The sequence below is a fragment of the Bos mutus genome, chromosome 2 (assembly GCF_027580195.1).
Source record: "Bos mutus isolate GX-2022 chromosome 2, NWIPB_WYAK_1.1, whole genome shotgun sequence".
Lineage (NCBI taxonomy): Eukaryota > Metazoa > Chordata > Mammalia > Artiodactyla > Bovidae > Bos > Bos mutus.
This window is the reverse complement of record NC_091618.1, coordinates 59460101-59480101: the sequence shown is the minus strand read 5'-3', so window position 1 is coordinate 59480101 and position 20001 is coordinate 59460101. Positions and strand designations below refer to the sequence as shown.

The following is a 20001-nucleotide window of genomic DNA, read 5'->3' as shown; positions in this document are numbered from 1 at the left end:
CGCAGCACACCAGGCCTCCCTGTCTATCACCAACTCCCAGAGTCTACCCAAACCCATGTCCATTGAGTCAATGATGACATCCAACCATCTCATCCTCTGTCGTCTCCTTCTCCTCCCTACCTCAATCTTTCCCAGCATCAGGGTCTTTTCCAATGAGTCAATTCTTCGCATCAGGTGACCAAAGTATTGGAGTTTCAGTTTCAACATCAGTCCTTCCAATGAACACGAAGGACTGATCTCCTTTAGGATGGACTGGTTGGATCTACTTGCAGTCCAAAGGGCTCTCAGGAGTCTTCTCCAACACCACAGTTGAAAAGCATCAATTCTTTGGTGCTTAGCTTTCCTGATAGTCCAACTCTCACATCCATACATGACCACTGGAAAAACCATAGCCTTGACTAGATGGACCTTTGTTGACAAAGTAATGTCTCTGCTTTTTAATATGCTGTCTAGGTTGGTCATAACTTTCCTTCCAAGGAGTAGGCGTCTTTTAATTTCAGGGGTGCAATCACCATCTACAGTGATTTTGGAGCCCAGAAAAATAAAGTCAGCCACTGTTTTCACTGTTTCCCCATCTATTCGCTATAAAGTGATGGGACCGGATGCCATGATCTTAGTTTTCTGAATGTTGAGCTTTAAGCCAACTTTTTCACTCTCCTCTTTCACTTTCATCAAGAGGCTTTTTAGTTCCTCTTCACTTTCTGCCATAAGGGTGGTGTCATCTACATAGCAGTATGTATTTGTTAATCCCAAAGTCCTAATTCATCCCTCCCTCCCTTTTCCCCTTGGGGTATCCATGATTTTTTATTTTTTCTATTTCTGTGGGTCTATTTCTGTTTTGTAATTAAGTTCATTTGCATCTTTTTAAAAAATCCAGATATAGTTGATATCATATGATATTTGTCTTTCTCTGACTTATCTAAGGCCATCCATGTTGCTGCAGATGGCATTATTTCATTCTTGTTATGGTTGAGTAATATTTCACTGTATATATCTACCACATCTTCCTTGTTTGTTCCTCTGTTAATGGACATTTAGGTTGCTCCACGTCTTGGTTATTATAAATAATGCTGCTATGGACATTAGGGTGCATGAATCTTTTCGAATTATAATTTTCTCCACCAATGCCCAGCTAAATTTATAGGGTTCCATGAATTTAAATACCATTTAGATGTTGATCACCTCCACATATGTATCTCTTAGACTGACCCCTGGAATTATATATGCAATAAACTTGCCATCTCTTCCTGAAATTCTAGTACGTCTCTCAAGTTTATTACAGCAAAACCAGAATTCTTGATTACCATTCTCTCAACAACTTGCTGTTTCACATCTCCTGTCTTAACAAATGGAATTATTCAGTCATTTGCTAGAACAGAAACCTAGGAAGCAGCCTCAATTTCTCCTTTTTCAGAATCTCTACTCCTTGATCCTCATCTACACAGTTCATAGAAACACCCCCTGGTTCCATCCACCAAGACATATCTTAAATTCATGTACTTATCCTACTTCCTTGAGTAACAGCCTCCTCCAGTCTCACCCAGAGCATTCAGATAGACTCCTACCTGCAGTTCCTGCTCCTGCCAGGATTTCCATAAACCTGTTTTTCATGCAGTAGCCAAAGTGATCTTTATCAACAAGAAATAAAAGTATATCATTGTACTGCCTGCTTCATTTAAAATTGAAGCACTTGACTGGCATTTAAAATTCCTCATTGAGTGTCCCATGCCTACCCCTTTCACTTCCTTTTCCTTCTTTCCATCCCTGCAGGCTTTCTTCCTATTCCTGAAATACACCAGGTTTTTCTTACCTAAAGATCTTCTCACTTTCTGTTCCCTAGGCACAGAACAGTTTTCACAGGGTTTACATGGTCATCTCCTTCAATCAATGTGATTCTAATATCACCACTTAGCCTCTCTAATCGCCTCTTCAAAGTCACCTGTACTAATTTCTCTGCACCAAACATTAACCCATGGTTATACAACATGATTTTATTTTCTTCCTGGTGCCTTGCACAAACCAGAATCTTGTCTGTTTATTCTGGCTTGTTGGTTATTTGCTTTTCAAGACCCTGCACCAAATATAAGTCCCATGAGGGCAGGCACTTTGCCTATTAAGTCCCAGCATGCATTAGACACAAATCTGTATCCAATAAATATATATCTCAGTTCAGTCTTATTATCTCAGCATGGGCCACCATGTTATTATTCCGAAATTTCTTGCTATGAATATGCCTACTGTAGTTTCTATGGAATTGATTTTTGTTTGTTTGTTTGTTTCATAAATCTTTTTCTCAAAATTCCATTTGAGTGTGTTGCTAAAGGTTGGTAGAAATCTTACAGTTTAATAATTTCTTAATATAAAGTTTTACCATTTTGGAATTCATTAAGTCGATCATCTATTTATTCAATTGACAATGTTCACTTAACACTTAAGCTCTACCACAAATCATACAAAGCTCTTGGGTTTTGAGGAAGATAAGACCTTTTCTGGACTTCATTTTTTTTTTTTAATTAAAAATTTTTTTGGCCACACTGCATGTCATGTGGGGTCTTAGTTCTCTGACCAATGTGGACCCTACAGTGAAGGCACAAAATCTTAACCACTGAACCATCAGTGAAAACCCCACTGGGCTTAAGTCCTGTATGTTTCCTTTGGAGCATTCTTTATGATTGTATTTCATAAACTATTTGCGTACTTTTTTTTAACATCTGTTTGTTCCTGCTACTGCTGTTAAGTCACTTCAGTCGTGTCCAACTCTGTGCGACCCCATAGATGGCAGCCCACCAGGCTCCCCCCGTCCCTGGGATTCTCCAGGCAAGAACACTGGAGTGGGTTGCCATTTCCTTCTCCAATGCATGAAAGTGAAAAGTGAAAGTGAAGTCACTCAGTCGTGTCCGACTCTTCATGACACCATGGGCTTCAGCCTACCAGGCTCCTGTGCCCATGGGATTCTCCAGGCAAGAGTACTGGAGTGGGGTGTCATTGCCTTCTTCCTGTCTCTTCCTATTTGCCTCTAAACTTCCAAAAAATAGTAGATGCATCTGTCAGGTGCCCCCATGCCCATGACAGTGTTCAAAACACAGGGTCCTCTTAGTATTTATTGATTGATCAAAACCTGTCGCTTATAAAAGATGAAGTAACAAGTGTGTAAATTAAACAAGTGTGTAAAGTCGTGTCCAACTCTGTGACCCCATGGACTGCAGCATGCCAGGCTACTCTGTCCTTCACTATCCCTCGGAGTTTACTCAAACTCATGTCCATTGAGTTGATATGCTATCCAACCATCTCATCCTCTGTTGCCCCCTCTCTTCCTGCCCTCAATCTTTCCAAGCATCAGGGTTTTTTCTTATGAGTCAGCTCTTTGAATCAGGTCGCTGAAGTATTGGAGCTTCAGCTTCAGCATCAGTCCTTCCAGTGAATATTCAGGGTTGATTTCCTTTAGGATTGACTGATATGATCTCCTTGCTGTCCAAGGGACTCTTAAGAGTCTTCACCAGCACAATTTGAAAGCATCCATTTTTGAACACTCACCCTTTTTATGGTCCAACTCTCACATCCATACATGACTACTGGAAAAACCATAGCTTTGACTATATGAACCTTTGTCAGCAAAGTGATGTCTCCACTTTTTAATATGCTGTCTAGGTTTGTTATAGCTTTCCTTCCAAGGAGCAAGCATCTTTTAATTTCATGCCTGCAGTCAGAGCCAAGGGAGGCCAGAAGGAGAAGCAAGTGTTACTGTTGGCATCAGAAAGAGTTAGGAGACACCCTCTTGCCTCAGCTGAGTCTCAAACATTGGTAGTCACTTCCTTGACAGAAAGGAGTCCCAGGCAGCAGGAAGGACTGGTGCATAGGGAAGCAGACGAAAGCTAGATATTCCTTTATTTCATGCCCTGGAGTCACAGAAAGACAGTGTGCAGTGTAGACGTTTTCCTCTTTCTTCTCTTACATTTCCCATGTTGTCTATACCTTCTTTCAGAAAGACAATAGACTTCATCGGGCCTGCAGGAGGAAAGGTGTTAATAATAAGGGAGAGCCCTTCCTCTTTTCTAATGTCTCAGCCTACAATGCATTCCTGAGAAAGTCTCTGCTTTCCAAATTGGAAAACGTTCTCCAATTGGAGAATCACATCAGACTGGGAACTGAGGAGTCTGTCTTTCAGTCATCTGTCAGCATGACAGAGTCTGCCCCAAATGGGACTTTTTTTTAAAAAAATGTGTTGGACTATGGTTGATTTACAATGTTATATTCATTTCAGGTGTACAGCAAAATGAATCAGTTGTACACATACATATAGCCTCTCTTTTTTACATTTGTTTTGTTTGTCTTCTTCTGGCAAACATCCCACGCCTTAAGATTTCTTTTCTGGGTCCCAATCACTAGATGCCCTGTGCCCAGCTTGCTTATCACTTGCAAAATGGCCCCCCATCTTTCTTCACTTGCTATTTCAGGAGCTTCTCTGATGATCTCCCTCACCAAGACCTTCCTGAAATGAGTATTGACTTGCTCCTTTCAAGCACTACTCACAGTCTTTAGGAAACTCCATGCTTCTCAAGTGCTTTCATATGGCACTCCCCTCTGATTTGCTGCATTTCCTTTACTCAGCTTCCACTAAGTACACATGTATAGTTCCCGGCACAGACTGTGAGCTTCTCACCTGATTCTATGTTTTTATTTTTTATTTATTTTTAAAAATTTTATTGAAGTATGGTTGGTCTGCAGTGTTGTGTTACTTCAGGTATAGAGCAAAGTGATTCAGCTATAAACACACACACACACACACACACACACATATACACACATATATTCTTTTTAAGCTTCTTTTTCTTTATAAGTTATTCCAAGATATTGAGTAAAGCTCCCTGTGCTATACAGTAGGGCTTTGCTGTATATCTATTTTATATATAATAGCATGTATATATTAATCCCCAAATTCCTAATTTATCCTCTCTTTCCCCTTTGGTAACCATACGTTTGTTTTCTATGTCTGTTGAGTCTATTTTTTTGTTGTTGTTGGTGTTGACGTTTAGTTGATAAGTCATTTCTGACTCTTTTGCAACCCCATGGACTACATAGCCCATCAGGCGCCTCTGCCCATGGGATTTCCTAAACAAGAGTACTGGAGTGGGTTGCCATTTCCTTTTCCAGGGGATCTTCCCAACCCAGGGATCAAATCTGTATCTCCTGCATTGGCAGGCAGATTCTTTATCACAGAGCCATGAGGGAAGCCCATTTCTGTCTTATAAATAGGTTTATTTGATATCACTTATGTATAGAATCTAAAAATAAATGATATAAATTTTTTGTTATGTAAATAAGTTTATTTGTATAATCTTTAAATTCCATATGTAAGTGATATTATGATATTTGACTTTCTCTATTTGACATCTTCACTTAGTATCATAATCTTTAGGTTCATCAATGTTGCTGTAAATGGTATTATTTCATTCTTTTTTATAGGTGAGTAATATTTCATTGTATATATGTACCACATCTTCTTTATCTACTTATCTGTGGATGAATGTTTAGGTTGCTTCATATTCTGGCTATTGTAAATAGTGTTGCTATGAACATAGTGGGCTTCCCCGATAGCTTAGTTGGTAAAGAGTCCCCCTGCAGTGCAGGAGACCACAGTTCAATTGCTGGGTCGGGAAGATCCGCTGGAGAGGGGATAGGCTACCCACTCCAGTATTCTTGGGCTTCCCTGGTGGCTCAGCTGATTAAGAATCCACTTGCAAGGCAGGAGACCTGGGTTCGATCCCTGGGATGGGAAGATCCCCTGGAGAAGAGAGAGGCTACCCATTCCAGTATTCTGGCCTGGAGAATTCCATTGCCTGTTTAGTTCATGGGGTCACAAAGAGTCAGACATGACTGAGTGACTTTCATTTTCACTGTGAATATAGGAGTGCATGTATCTTTTTTAATTAGAGTTTTCTGTGGATATACTAGGCTTGCTGGACAAAGCTGCTACTTTTTTTCTGAAATATTCTTATTCTCCTTTGCTAGAATGACTCCTGGTAGCCATTCACCACCTAGATCAAATGTCACCTGCTTTCTGACTCCCAGACTCTATCATGTAGCCACATTTTATGAGCTTCAATTCTGGGTCTTATCTTATTAAATTAAAATTGCCTGGTGTTTCCTTGACTAATAACTAGTCTCTTTAGAGACAAGGTTGGAATCATGACCTAACTCTGCTATCTGAGACCCAGATCAGTGCCTGACAACTGCTATATGCTCCCTGGATATTTAATATTTTGGCTCAAAAGCCTAACCATCCTTACTTATTTTTAAAGATTTTTTAAATTTATTTTTTAATTATAGTACCCTTTTTTAATGGGTTCTCCTTTCTCTTCTATGTATTTTATAGGCACTTAAGATTATAAGCTTATTAGAATCTTCCTTATACATGGGTTTCTTTATTACATCACTTTTTTCTTATTGAATAATTGAGAATATCATGGTTGCAGTTCTTCAACTGAAGGTCTTTGAAGCCTCCTCAGCCCCTTCTGGTGTATTCTGTTTTTAAAACTCTAGAAGGAATAGCATGTCTGTATTTTTCCTAAGTATTTATGTCATTAAAATCTTTGCTTTTTAATTGTCTTCATTCCCTTCATAAATGACAGGACAAGGGTCCCACATTCCCAAGTTTCCCTTTGCTTCCAGGTCCCAGGGCCATCTTTTTGCTATGGTCACAATGACATTCAGAGCAACAGATTCCTTTTGCGTGTTCAGATATGAACAGTTGAATGCATGGTCTACTCTTCAAAAGATGAAAATTCCAGCAAACACTCTTGACTTCTTTGAGCCTCTGTTTCTCATCTATAAGTGACAATGGTAATTACTTTAAGGCTGACTATATCATTTTTGAGTTCGGGTGCAACAAGCATGGAGCAGAGTATCTAGCAAAGTGTTGGTGCTCAGTAAGTGACAACTAGTATTAATATGGCTATAGATCCATAGAGGACATTCCTTTAATTGCCACTACATGCTGCATTTTTCAGAAACATTAATCATATTCTCTACCAGGCAGGGGCCACCTCAGATTCATATCTCTGTCTGTTCTTGCTTTCACTTCCTTTCTCATGGTCTCTGGGATCTCACTTCCCTGAGACTTCCAGAATCTCTATGTTCAAGAGTAGGGTAATGTGGTCACCCTACAAAGACCAAAACACAAGTCTTCCCCGTTATAATTTGTGGTCGATACTGTTCAGTTACTAAGTCCTAACCAACTCTTTGCAACCCCATTGACTGTAACATGACCAGCTTCTCTGTCCTCCACTACCTCCCTGTGTGTGTGTGTGTGTGTGTGTGTGTGTGCTTAGTTGTGTCCATCTCTTTGCAACCCTTTGGACCATAGCCTGTGAAGCTCCTCTGTTCATGGGATTTTTCAGGCAAGAATACTGGAGTGGGTTGCCATTTCCTCCTCCAGGGGATCTTCCTGAGCCAGGGGTCGAGCTCACATCTCCTGTGTCGCCTACATTGCAGGCAGATTCTTCACCTGCTGAGTCACCAGAGAAGCCCAGATAAGTTTGCTCTCATTCATGTCCAATGAGTTGGTGATGGTATCTAACCATCACATCCTCTGCCAGCCTCTTCTCATTTTGCCTTCAATCTTTCCTAGCACCAGGGCCTTTTCCAATAGGTTGGCTCTTCGCATCAAGTGGCGAAAGTACTGGAGCTTCAGTCTCAGTAACAGTCCTTCCAATGAATATTCAGGGTTGATTTCATTCAGGATTGACTGGTTTGATCTCCTTGTTGTCCAAGGGATTCTCAAGGGTCTTCACCAGCACCACAGTTTGAAAGCACTAGTTCTTTAGCACTCAGCCTTCTTTATGATCCAATCTCATATCATACTTGGCTACTGGAAAAAATCATAGCTTTCACTATACAGACCTTTGCTGGCAAAGTGTTGTTTCTGCTATTTAATATGCTGTCTAGGTTAGTAATAGCTTTTCTTACACCAAGCATCGTTTAATTTCATGATTGCAGTCACCATCTGCAGTGATTTTGGAGCCCAAGAGCAGAAAATCTGTCACTTCTTCCATATTTTCCCCTTCTATTTGACATGAAGTGATGGTACTGGATGCCATGATCTTAGTTTTTTGAATGGTGAGTTTCAAGCCAGCTTTTTCACTCTCCTCTTTCACGTCATTAAGAAGCTATTTAGTTCTTCCTCACTTCCTGCCAATAGAGTGGTATCATCTGCATATCTGAGTTTGTTGATATTTCTCCTAGCAATCTTGATTCCAGCTTGTGAGTCATCCAGCCAAGCATTTTGTATGATGTACTCTGCATAGAAGTTAAATAAACAAGGTGACAATATATAGCCTTGCTGTACTCCTTTCTTAATTTTGAAGCAGTCAGTTTTTCCATGTCCAGTTCTAGCTATTGCTTATTTATCTTTATACAGGTTTCTCTGGAGACAGGTAAGGTGATCTGGTACTCCCATCTCTTTTATAATTTTCCACAGTGTGCTGTGATCCACACAGTCAAAGGCTTTAGCATAGCCAGTGAAGCAGAAGCAGATGTTTTTCTGGAATTCCTTTGCTTTCTCTATGATTCATCAAATGTTGGCAATTTGATCTCTAGTTCTTCTGCCTTTTCTAAACCCACCTTGTTCTCGAGTCACATACTGCTAAAGCCTAGCTTGAAGGACTTTGAGCATATCCTCGTTAGCATGTGAAATTAGTACAATTGTATGGTATTTTGAATATTTTTTGGCATTGCTCTTCTTTGGGATTGGAATGAAAACTGACCTTTTACAGTCCTCTAGACACTGCTGAGTTTTCCAAATTTGCTGATATATTGAGTGCTTTAACACCATCATCTTTTAGGATTTTAAATAGCTGGAATTCTTTCATCTCAGCTAGCTTTGTTCATAGTACTGCTTCCTAATGCCCACTGACTTCACATTCGAGGATGTCCGGCTCTAGGTGAGTGACCACACCATCATGGTTATCTGGGTCATTAGGACCTTTTTGAACAGTTCTTCTGTGTTTTTTTGCCACCTTTTCTTAATCTCTTCTGCTTCTGTTAGATCTTTTCCATATCTGTCCTTTAGTATGCCCATTCTTGAATGAATCTTTACTTGATAGCTATGATTTTCTTGAAGAGATCTCTAGTCTTTCCCATTCTATTGTTTCCTCTATTTTTTTTTGCATCGTTCATTTAAGAAAGCTTTCTTATCTCGCCTTGCTATTCTCGGGAGCTCTGAATTCAGTTGGATATATCTTTCCCTTTCTACCTTGCTTTTGCTTCTCTTTACTTTGCTATGTGTAAAGCCTCCTCAGATATCCACTATCCCTTCTTAAATTTATTTTTCTTTGGGATGGTTTTGGTCACTGATTCCTGTATAATGCTATGAATGTCCCTCCATAGTTCTTCAGGCACTCTTTCTACCAGATCAAATCCCTTGAATCTATTCTTTATCTCCACTGTATAATCAAAAGGGATTTGATTTAGTTCATACCTGAATGGCCCAGTGGGTTTCCATACTTTCTTCAATTTAAGCCTGAATTTTTCAATAAGGAGCTCATGATCCAAGCCACAGTCAGCTCTTGGTCTTATTTTACTGGCTTCTCCAGAGAGAGCTTCTCCACCTTTGGTTGTAAAGAACATAATCAGTCTTATTTCAGTATTGACCATCTGGTTATGACCATGTGGAGGGTCATCTCTTGTGTTTTTGGATCACAGCCTTGTGGCAAAGGGCTTGGGTTATTTAATGAAGCTGTGAACCACGCCATACAGGGCCACCCAAGACAGATGAATCACAGTGAAGAGTTCTAACAAAACGTGGTCCACTGAAGAAGGAAATGGGCCACTCCAGTATTCTTGCCTGAAAAAACCCCATGAACAGTATGAAAAGGCAAAAATGTATGACGCCAGAAGATGAACCCCCCAGGTTAGAATGTGTCCAGTATTCTACTGGGGAAGAGGGAAGGGCAATTGCTAATAACTCAAGTATGAGTGAGATTTGGCTATGCCAAGGCAGGAACAGTGCTCAGCTGTGGGTGTGTCTTGTGGTAAAAGTAAAGCCTGATGTTGTAAGGAACAATATTACATAGAAACCTGGAATGTAAGATCCATGAATGAAGGTAAATTGTACGTGGTCATGGAGGAAATGGCAAGAGTGAACATCAACATCTTAGAAATAGGTTAACTAAAATGGACAAGGATGGCAAATTTAATTCAGATGACCATTACTACTGGGGGCAAGAGTTGACCCTCATAGTCAACTGAAGAGTCCACAATGCAGCACTTCAATACAATCTCAAAAATGACAGAATGTTCTTGGTTCTTTTCCAAGGCAAACCATTCAATATCAGAATAATATGTCTATGCCCCCACCATTGATGCCAAAGGAGCTGAACCTGACTGGTTCTGTGAAGACCTATAATACCTTTTAGAACTAACATCAAAGAAAGGTGTCCTTTTCATCATAGAGGATTGTAATATGAAAGTAGGAAGTTAAGAGCTACCTGGAATTGTTAGGTACTCAAATGTGCTCAAAGGCACGTTTGACCTTGAAGTACAAAATGAAGCAGAGCAAAGGCTAACAGAGTTTTGACAAGAGAACATACTGGTTATATCAAATACCCTTTTCCAACAACCTAAGAGATTACTCTACAGATGAACATTACCAGATAGTCAATATTGAAATGAGATTGATTATGTTCTTTGTGTGACTTGTACCCTATTATGATTGTGTTTATGTGTGTTAGTTGCTCAGTTGTGTCTGACTCTTTGTGATCTCATAGATTATAACCTACCATGCTCCCCTGTCCCTGGAATTCTGCAGGCAAGAATACTGGAGTGGGTAGCCATTCTCTTTTCAGGGGATCTTCCTGACTCAGGGATTGAACCCAGATCTCCTGCATTGCAGGCAGATTCTTCACTATCTGAGCCACCAGTGAAGTCCCAATTATGATTACTACTTCTAAATCATTTCATAGATTAAGTAAATCCATGATGAACCAAGAGGATAATTTTCATGTCTTTATAAATAGTTATTTTGAACAAGTTATGCCCTCTTGCTGTCTGTCAAGTTGATTCTGGCTATGCCATGTTTCCATGTATACATATATAGCAGCCTAGCTTGCTAGGTTATATTGCTCTAAGAATTACTGAATACCTCCTCCATTATCATTTTTCCCTTTGTCACCTCTGTTATCAATGAGGGTATCTGGTTTTTAAGCTTTTGTGTTTTCTCTCTCTGACCATTTTTCAGATTAATTAATCTTTGGGCAAGCACATTCTTGCCAATGAACCAAGTGAATAAAGTACATGGGTCCTTCTACATTGTTGAGTTGGTGATATAAAGATGCACGTGTGAAACAAAGATATTAATGTAGAATTGTCTAAAATATATCATCTTTTATAGAGTCTATGTAAGAAGAATAGATGGGGAAATGAGGAGAATCATTCTTAGTTGTGATTCATGGTGACTTTTCCTGGGAGAGAGAGCTACTATCTTCCCTATTGGTGTGGAATATTTCATGATTAAATCAACAATTGCCATTAGAAATGCCACTAGCATCACCATTAACATCCTCCTCTACCACTGTCATTTAAGAGGTTCAGTGTGGTCCAACACACATGCCAAAGCTCACACAATCTTCTTAAATAATAGTTACTATTCCTAAGTATGTAGAAAGGAAAACTGAATTTTGTAAAGGTGAACTGACTTTAGATAAATTAGGCAATTTGCATCCTAAGCCAAATATTTCTTCTGAGCTCTAAAAATATATATTCATTTGCTTGATTGATATCTCAATTTGATTATGTCATAAACAGCTCCAATTGAACACATCCCAAAGGGAACTCTTAATCGACTCTGACCACACTCGGTATCTTCTTATGGTCTTTCCCATCTCAATAAATACACAACTCACCCAAACCGGACCTCAGAATCTTTACTGAAATCTTTTCTTTTTCTTACTCCCCCACAGCAAATTCAATAGCAAGTTCTATCAGTATCATATCCAAAAATCATCCCAAATAAATCCATTTCTTTTTGTCATCACAGCTGAAAGCTTAGTTCAGTTACATCTTCTATCACCTGAATTTTTAACTCAGCATCCTGTTTTTACTCCTCTTTTCTTTTGGTCCATCATCTCTGTGACAGCCAGCAGGATCATCATAAAATACAGAGCTGAGTCACTTCCTGCTGGAAACCTTTCAATTGCTTCTGCCTGACTTAGGAACAAACCAAAGCCCTGTGCAGAAAGAACTGGACTGTAGGGCCTGGCCCCTGCGTGCTTCAATGGCCTTACTGTCCAGCTATATCCCTTCACTCTCTGGGCTCAGACACTACATATTGGCCTTCTGTCCTCCCTCTACCTGAAATGCTCCCCCTTCCCTTTAACTTCTTCAGTTCATCTCTTAATCAGTCTCAGCTTTATTATCATCTTCTCAGATACCTGGCCATTGGTTCCCAATTTAAATAATATTACTCACATTTTTCTATCTTAAATCATATCATTATTTTCTTTCAAAGCATTGATCAGTGTCTTAGTCTATTTGAACAGAACAACATGTACTAAATGACTCATCAACAAAAGAAAACCTATTTCTTACAGTTCTGGAGGTTGGAAAGTCCAAGAGGAAGGCACAGCAAATGATGTGTCTGGTAAGGGCTCACTTCTTGGTTCATAGATGGTCATTTTATTACCAGTCCTCACCTCATAAAAGGGATGAGGGAACTCTCTGGGTCTCTTTGATAAGGACACTAACCTCATTCATGAGGACTCCAGCCTCATGACCTAGTCTCCTCCCAAAGACCTCTCCTCCAAATACTGTCTCAGTGTGGATTAGGTTTCAATATGTGAATTTATGAATTTTAGGAGAATATAGACATTCAGTGTATAGCAATCACGATCTAGCTATAGAATATCTGTCTATATCTTGGAAGAGAGAAGGAGAAGGGCATTAGATAGACACATAAATAGATATCTAATAGATACTAACATGTGCCTTTCCTTGTAAATTACCTGTCTCATCTACCAGTTTATGGGCTCCACAAAGTTAAGGACCACAGCTACTTAGATACATTATTCTCAACATAGAATGAGACCAATTTCATTTAAGGCAATTAAATTGTTGAATGAAAAACTTCCCCAAAGTGGTACAATTTGTATCAATCCTATCGCCTTACACTTTCCACACTGTGTCTGGAAGTATTTGGTCATATGATATGGCGAACTTCTGTTAAAGGGAAAATATATTCAATTTTCTAATGTCCATAATATTGTTTTATTTACCAGACCAAAGTGAGCACCCTACAATTCCTGAGCATATTGTTGTTACAATGTTGAAGGACAAAGTTTAGCTGTTGCCCAGTCCAAAAGCTCCTGGGCTAATACTCCCTGATCTTTGAGCTGTGTTCTCAAGCCTTACTCTGCATAAGAAATCATTACCTGGGAACATATAATTATAAATACCAACTCTGGCCATAGTCCATCAAACCATAATTACTGTAACGGCCCCAGCATAAGCATTTTATTTTCTGTTCCTAGATAAGTGTTATGTGGAGCCAGAATTTAAAACTGTTATCTCAAAATCCTCTTCTAATCCTGAGAGTCAGTTTATTTTAGTCAGCATTGTCATATTTGTGTCTGTGGTTGTTAATCTTAAGGACTTTCAGTATCAAGCAAATAAATTTAATATTACTATGGTAATAATGAAAGAATGGGCTCTACACTAAAACCACCAGAGATCTGAACCTAGCTTTATTACCCTTGTTTTTATCTTGGGCAATCTTGGGTCCTTTATGAACACAGTTTATTTTTCTATGAAGAAAAGTATAATAATAGTGCTCATTTCATTTATGCAAATTGTTTGAAATAGTACTTGGCATACAATAAACTTTCAGAGTGTTAGCTGTGTTCATCATTGCCCTTGTTTGACATGTAAGCTAGTTATCAAACTTTCCCTATTTTACCTTTTCCTCCTTATTCAGGGCCACATCCCTCCTGTACTTTAAAGAAGGAAGTAAACATTTTTACATACCAGGTCCCAAAATGTTCCAACACTTCTATCAGACCATCTGGGGACTTCAGGCTAAATGGACTTCTGTCTGGGGACTTCTATTTTAATTTCCTTTAAAAAAAAAAAGGAACACTAATTAATTTTAAAAAGCATTATAAATTCTGATAAGGTATAACGATCTGTCAGGCTTCCCCACTGAAAATTACCACTATCGTTTTTTATCTCCGGTTACCTTCTTTCCACAGAAAAGACTTGCTTCTATTTGGTTAATTATTGCCAAGTGGTGTCATCCACAATTCATCAGCCTCAGAGTTGAAGTCATATTCTCTTTCCCCAAATAAATCTCTTTGTCATCCCAGCCTCAGCTGCCCTCTTTGTTTTTTATCTCATCATCTGGGGCCATTTATCACACATGGTAGAGACCCCAGAGTTGTATATTTCATTCTTGGCATGATCAAGGCCCATATGGCCTTATTATAGGGAACCTCAAAGCCAAGTTTATAACATGCAAATCCTGGAGAAATAGAGAAGTGGGGTGGTGGCAGTCATACCTGCAGGCTTGGAGGCCCCCATGTAAGCTTTGAATCTCACTTTGTAAATCAGAGAATTTTATCACTGGATAAGCTTACAGGATCATTCATTGCAACTCTTTCATTTTTGTAGATGAGGAGATGGAGGCCCAGAAATTTCTTAAGAATAAGAAAAAAATAAAGATTTAACTAAATCCCAATTTAGTTAATTGGGATTAACATATGTAAACCATTGGTACTATGTATGCAATAGATAACTAATGAGAACCTACTCTGTAGCTCAGGGAACTCTACTCAATGCCCTGTAGTGACCTAAATGGGAAAGAAGTACAAAAAAGAGAAGATATATGTGTTCAGTTCAGTCGCTCAGTCGTGTCCAACTCTTTGCGACCCCATGAATCGCTGCACGCCAGGCCTCCCAGTCCATCACCAACTCCTGGGGTTCACCCAGACTCACGTCCATCGAGTCAGTGATGCCATCCAGCCATCTCATCCTCTGTCGTCTCCTTCTCCTCCTTCCCCCAATCCTTCCCAGCATCAGAGTCTTTTCCAATGAGTCAACTCTTCGCATGAGGTGGCCAAAGTACTGGAGTTTCAGCTTTAGCATCATTCCTTCCAAAGAAATCCCAGGGCTGATCTCCTTCAGAATGTGTACGTATAGCTAATTTGCCTTACAGTAGAAACTAACTCAACGTTGTAAAGCTACCATTCTCCAATAAAAGTTTAAAAAGAAATAAGTTAGTTGAAAAGAATGAGATCTGTTTACTCTTCTTTTTTTCAGTTCATTTAGGAATCACAGAAAAATCTCTTCTATGAAAAAACAAACACAAATATGTGCAATGAAAGCACATTACCTTAGGTCAACTTTTCTGATCTGTCTTAAATAATTCTACTGATTAATTCAGAGTCTTAAAATTCCTTCAACGGACAATAAACATTACTCAGTATCCCCCACCTTTGCTTAGCTTTGGAGATAGAGAAGTAAGTAACACAACCTGTCTTTTTGGAACTCAAGGATTTTTAGTAACTTCAAAAAGCACACAAGTAAATGCTAGTAGTCAAAATTGAGGAAACCAAGTCTTTTGTGAGGTTCCCAAAGAAAGGGAAAACTGAGAATTAACATGTTTCCTGATGATTTAATGTCCTGCTGCCCAGGGTGTAATTTGACTGACTGTATCACACTTGAGTCCCATGACCTATATGATAACATTGGTGATTGTAAAGGAAAACTTAAAAGGAAGAATTTGACTCCATACTGATTCTGCTTCTGTGACTTTAACCCTTATTTGCCATTTGCAGCTGCTGCTTTTGTTATTATAGGTATACATAGTGGCCTGCCTCAGGAACACTGCCCCTACTCACCCTTAAGCCAAAAAAAAAAAGAAAAGAAAGTGTACTCACTCAATTAATATTAATACTTAGATCGATCACTTAGTGCAGCAGTGGGTTCCCACACAAATGTCAAGGTCTTTCTTCCTATAGTTTGTTTTACATTTACCCCTTGTTGAAATGGTCACTGGAGTAATCTACTGTGATTCCCTCTCTGGCTTTCTGGCACTAAGCTCTGTAGACTGTGCCCAGATAGTATCATTAGCAAAGAGTGTTTAATTTCCCAAACATAAAAACATGATAAATCTTTAATTTTAAGCAAAATAACAACTAGGTGCAGGTGGGGGGATGGGGGCTCTCCAATTTTGACAGTGTTATTTAAATGTCTCATTATGAGAACACTTTTTCAGTATGCAGTTATGTTGTTACTAAACCCAAGTTGATATGCTCGATGCACAGTGAAACCAAATAATAGCAAAAAATCCAAGTTTGGCACAGAGAATGTTTTATTGTAGGACCACAAGGAGAATGGAGGCTCAAGCACACACACAAAAAATCTCTGGACTCCCCAGAGGGTTTCAGCAAAGCCTTTTTAAAGGCAAGATGAAGGAGAGGTGTGCTTAGTTGTGGCAAATTTCCTGGCATGGGAATTCTTTATTCGTGCAGCTGTTCACTTAAGTCAGGTAATAATACTCCTGTAACTTTCTTTCTCTATATGAATCAAAAAATATTATACCCTTAAAGGTCAGAGCCTTGAAAATGGGCTCTCCTATGCATTTCAGGCTATATGCAACATTTTTAACTTGAAACAGAGTCAATAGAATACAAAGATTAAAAGAAATAAACCTAATATGGGATCAGATGTGTTCTTCCCTGTTATGTGTGTGGCTGAGGGCCACTGGTGATCATGTGAAGCAACAGAAGCAGCTCACAAGTGAATTATGCTCTTTTCACAAGGGTTCTCTGTGCAATAGCAGCCTTTGCTTTGATCCTTTCTTCTGTGAACTTGTGACTAGGATTTATGGAACCTTATCATCGACTGGATGGAGATGAGTTTGAGTAAACTCCGGGAGTTGGTGATGGACAGGGAGGCATGGTGTGCTGCGATTCATGGGGTCGCAAAGAGTCGGACATAACTGAGCGACTGAACTGATCCCTCTGCTTAAACCTTTCAACCTGTCTGCCTTGGGGTGGCCACATGTCCCAGCCCATTCCATATGATTCTAGTCCATGCTTGTCATCTCAGTTTTGTTATCTGTTCCCCTGTTCACTCCCCTTCTTTGTTATTAAACAATTGTAGGGACTATAATTATGCTTTGCTTTGTTGTGTCCTGTACCACCAGAGAGATTCATTTGCTTTGTCAGTGTTACTGTGTCTGATTGCTGAATAGGACAGTTCATGTGGCAATGATTTTGCATCTCACAGTTTAGCACAGAGACCAAAGAGAATAAAGAACATGCCCAGTGAACTTAAGAATAAACAATGGAAGGATTTCTATTACTTTGGAAGTTCCCTAAAATAAATACATTATTTCAGTTTAGTCTTGTAGTTGGCTTCCCTGGTGGCTCAGATGGTAAAGAATCCACCTGCAATGCAGAAAACCTAGGTTTGATCCCTGGGTTGGGAAGATCCCTTCAAGGAGGGCATGGCAACTCTCTCCAGTATTCTTGCCTGAGAATCCCTATTGACAGAGGAGCCTGGCGGGTTACAGTCCATGGGGTCACAAAGAGTTGAACAAAACTGAGTGACTAAGCACAGCATTACTAGTGAAGAGCTCAGTGGAAATGCAAATTTTAGGTATGCTGAGTGTTACTGAGTCCAAGCTCATACTGCTCTCTGCATCACAGGCCAATATATTGAGAGATGAGTAACAGGGCAAAGTATAGAGCCTTTATTCAGAAAGCCAGCAGATCCAGAAGACAGGGGACTACCCCCAAAAATCATCTTGCCCAGGTTTGGATGCTAGTTTTATTTATGACAAAGAGCAGGAGGTCAGGAGGTATCATAAAAAAGTAATAAGTTGTTGCAAATATTTTCTGGTTCCAGCCAGATTCCAGAGTGGATGTGTTAATTTCTTCCTTCCTGCAGCCATTCACTGGTGGGCTGGTCAGAGTATGATCTTAAACAAAGGAGCTCAGCCATGGCAGGCAGAGTTCCCAGAGATGGGCCATTATGTACACTTTAAGCTATAGGCAACATTCCTTTAGTGATTAGCTTGTAGCAAGAGCAATATAGAATGCGAAGTTTAAAGTTAAAGAAATATCCAATGTGGAGTCAGTTTTGTTCTTCCTTATTCCAAGAACTGTCTACAAGTGTAAGCCAGCCAAAAAACATTTTAAGAAGGCAAGTATGACTGTCAGTGTATCCACTAAAGTTAGGATTGGAATTTAAAGTTTCTATTTTGTTTTGTGTACTGACTGTTTTTTTTTTATGTTGTCTTCTTAGGACTTTTTTTTTTTTTTTTCCCCAAACTACTCTCATGCACAGACACATCAGAAATTCTGTAAGAAAAGCTATTCTTAGGAATTGTCACAGTCAGTTTTGGAAACTTACACTGTTTTCACAGTTCATCTGATGTTATCATGGGCTTCTGATAAGGCCTGTAAAAGTCACAGAGTTGGTGGAGGATCTCTGTAAATGTGAGTTGACTGTGGAAACCTCTGTGGTCTGTAGATTGCTAATCAAAGCCCTCAAGTATTCAGTGCAAGTGTATGGTCTGAATAATAATCACTTTTATTATATAAAGTATCATGAGATAAGGCTTCAAACTGTAATTGTGTTGAAAATCATGGTTACTGCAAACAGCCCCAGAGTCTGAGACACACTGATTTTCTCAGAATGAATCAATGGTTTCTCTTGTCAACTTTGAGTTCCAGCTTTCCTTCTTGTAAGAAAATAGACTCCATGTCACAAGCCCACATGAGAATCCTTCTCAGCTCACTTGAGGATTCAAGCTCGGAATCTTTTATTCAGTGGAATCCTTTTTTTAGCTGGTTTGTTGACAAGCTACCAACATCCATCAAACATGCCAGAATATGCCTCCAGAACTTTGTCTTTCTCTGACAACAAGCTATGACAGCTGGGTCAGCAATTATGGTCTCATGGGAAGTCGGCCAAACACTGGCATTTCTCAGTACTGCTGCAATGGAGGGGAGTGAATGTGGATTTATCTTGACCTAAAAGGAGAGGTTTGTGAGCTGGAGGAGCTGCCCTTATCCTAAAGACTCCTCAGATTCACAATCAACCTAACCTTAATATTCTAGCAAAATCTGCCAGTGTATGACCGTCTTATCAAACCACAAATTGAGTTCATTTTAATGAGATTCTAAAAATCGATTTTCAGGATGACGGAGAATGGTCCGCTGCAGGAAGCAAATATCTAACAGCTGTGTTCTGGTTGGCATTGTAGGTAAAAAAAGGAACTCTGATGAGTGGTCATCATGTATTAAGGGCAGGAAAAAGGAAAAAAGAACACTCAAAAGACCACATTAGGGCTTTGTCACTTTGGCAGGAGACAATGAAATTGGGTAATTCCACTGAGGGAGAGGTTTAGGTAGTTAGGGTTGGAATGTGCACTGACCAAATAAATACTATGGAAGAATTTTATAAAATCCAGAGAGTTCTTTCTAAAAGCCCAACTGGCCATGCATGTTCCTTATTTTTAATACTTTAACAGTTATTTCTCCATTGATCTCAAGGTCCCATTAAAACTCATTATTTAATTGTTAATAGGATCCTCCATTGTAAAACCCCTGACTCTCTTCCCAGCCTCTTGCATCCCTACTCTCCTAGCTTCCTTTTAGCCCAGAGGGTCTCAAACTTCAGTGAGCATCAGACTCACCTAGAGAGCTTGAAAACATGCAAATCTCTAGGTCCTAAGCCCAGAGTCTCTAATTCCATAGGTCTGCAATGATATCCTAAATCGTGTACTTCTAAGAAGCTCCCTGGGGATACCAAGGCTACAGGTGCAGAGAGCACACCTCTGGAATAACTGGTCCAGCAAGTTGGAATCTTTGTGGATCGGAGATCTGACCCTCTGAAACAGGAACCTCCTTCTTTCTGTTGGCAATGATGTTTACACATACCTCACCTGCCTAACTTCTATGCATCCCTAGGATGCATAGGACTAGGGAGAAGTATTATCTCCAG

The 20001-nt window shown here is 39.5% G+C and overlaps 1 protein-coding gene and 1 long non-coding RNA gene across 8 annotated transcripts in view; one reads left to right on the top strand and one right to left on the bottom strand.

Annotated features, from left to right (window-relative positions):
- CNTNAP5 (contactin associated protein family member 5) overlaps positions 1–20001 on the top strand; it is a 1036258-nt gene that overhangs the window by 455064 nt on the left and 561193 nt on the right. The window lies entirely within an intron of this gene.
- Positions 1–20001, bottom strand: part of LOC138992062 (uncharacterized) — a 254200-nt gene that overhangs the window by 126314 nt on the left and 107885 nt on the right. For all 7 annotated transcript variants that reach the window (XR_011467874.1, XR_011467873.1, XR_011467872.1 and 4 more), the window contains one exon: positions 14014–14103. This is a non-coding gene — a long non-coding RNA (uncharacterized lncRNA). The remainder of the gene's footprint in view (positions 1–14013; positions 14104–20001) is intronic.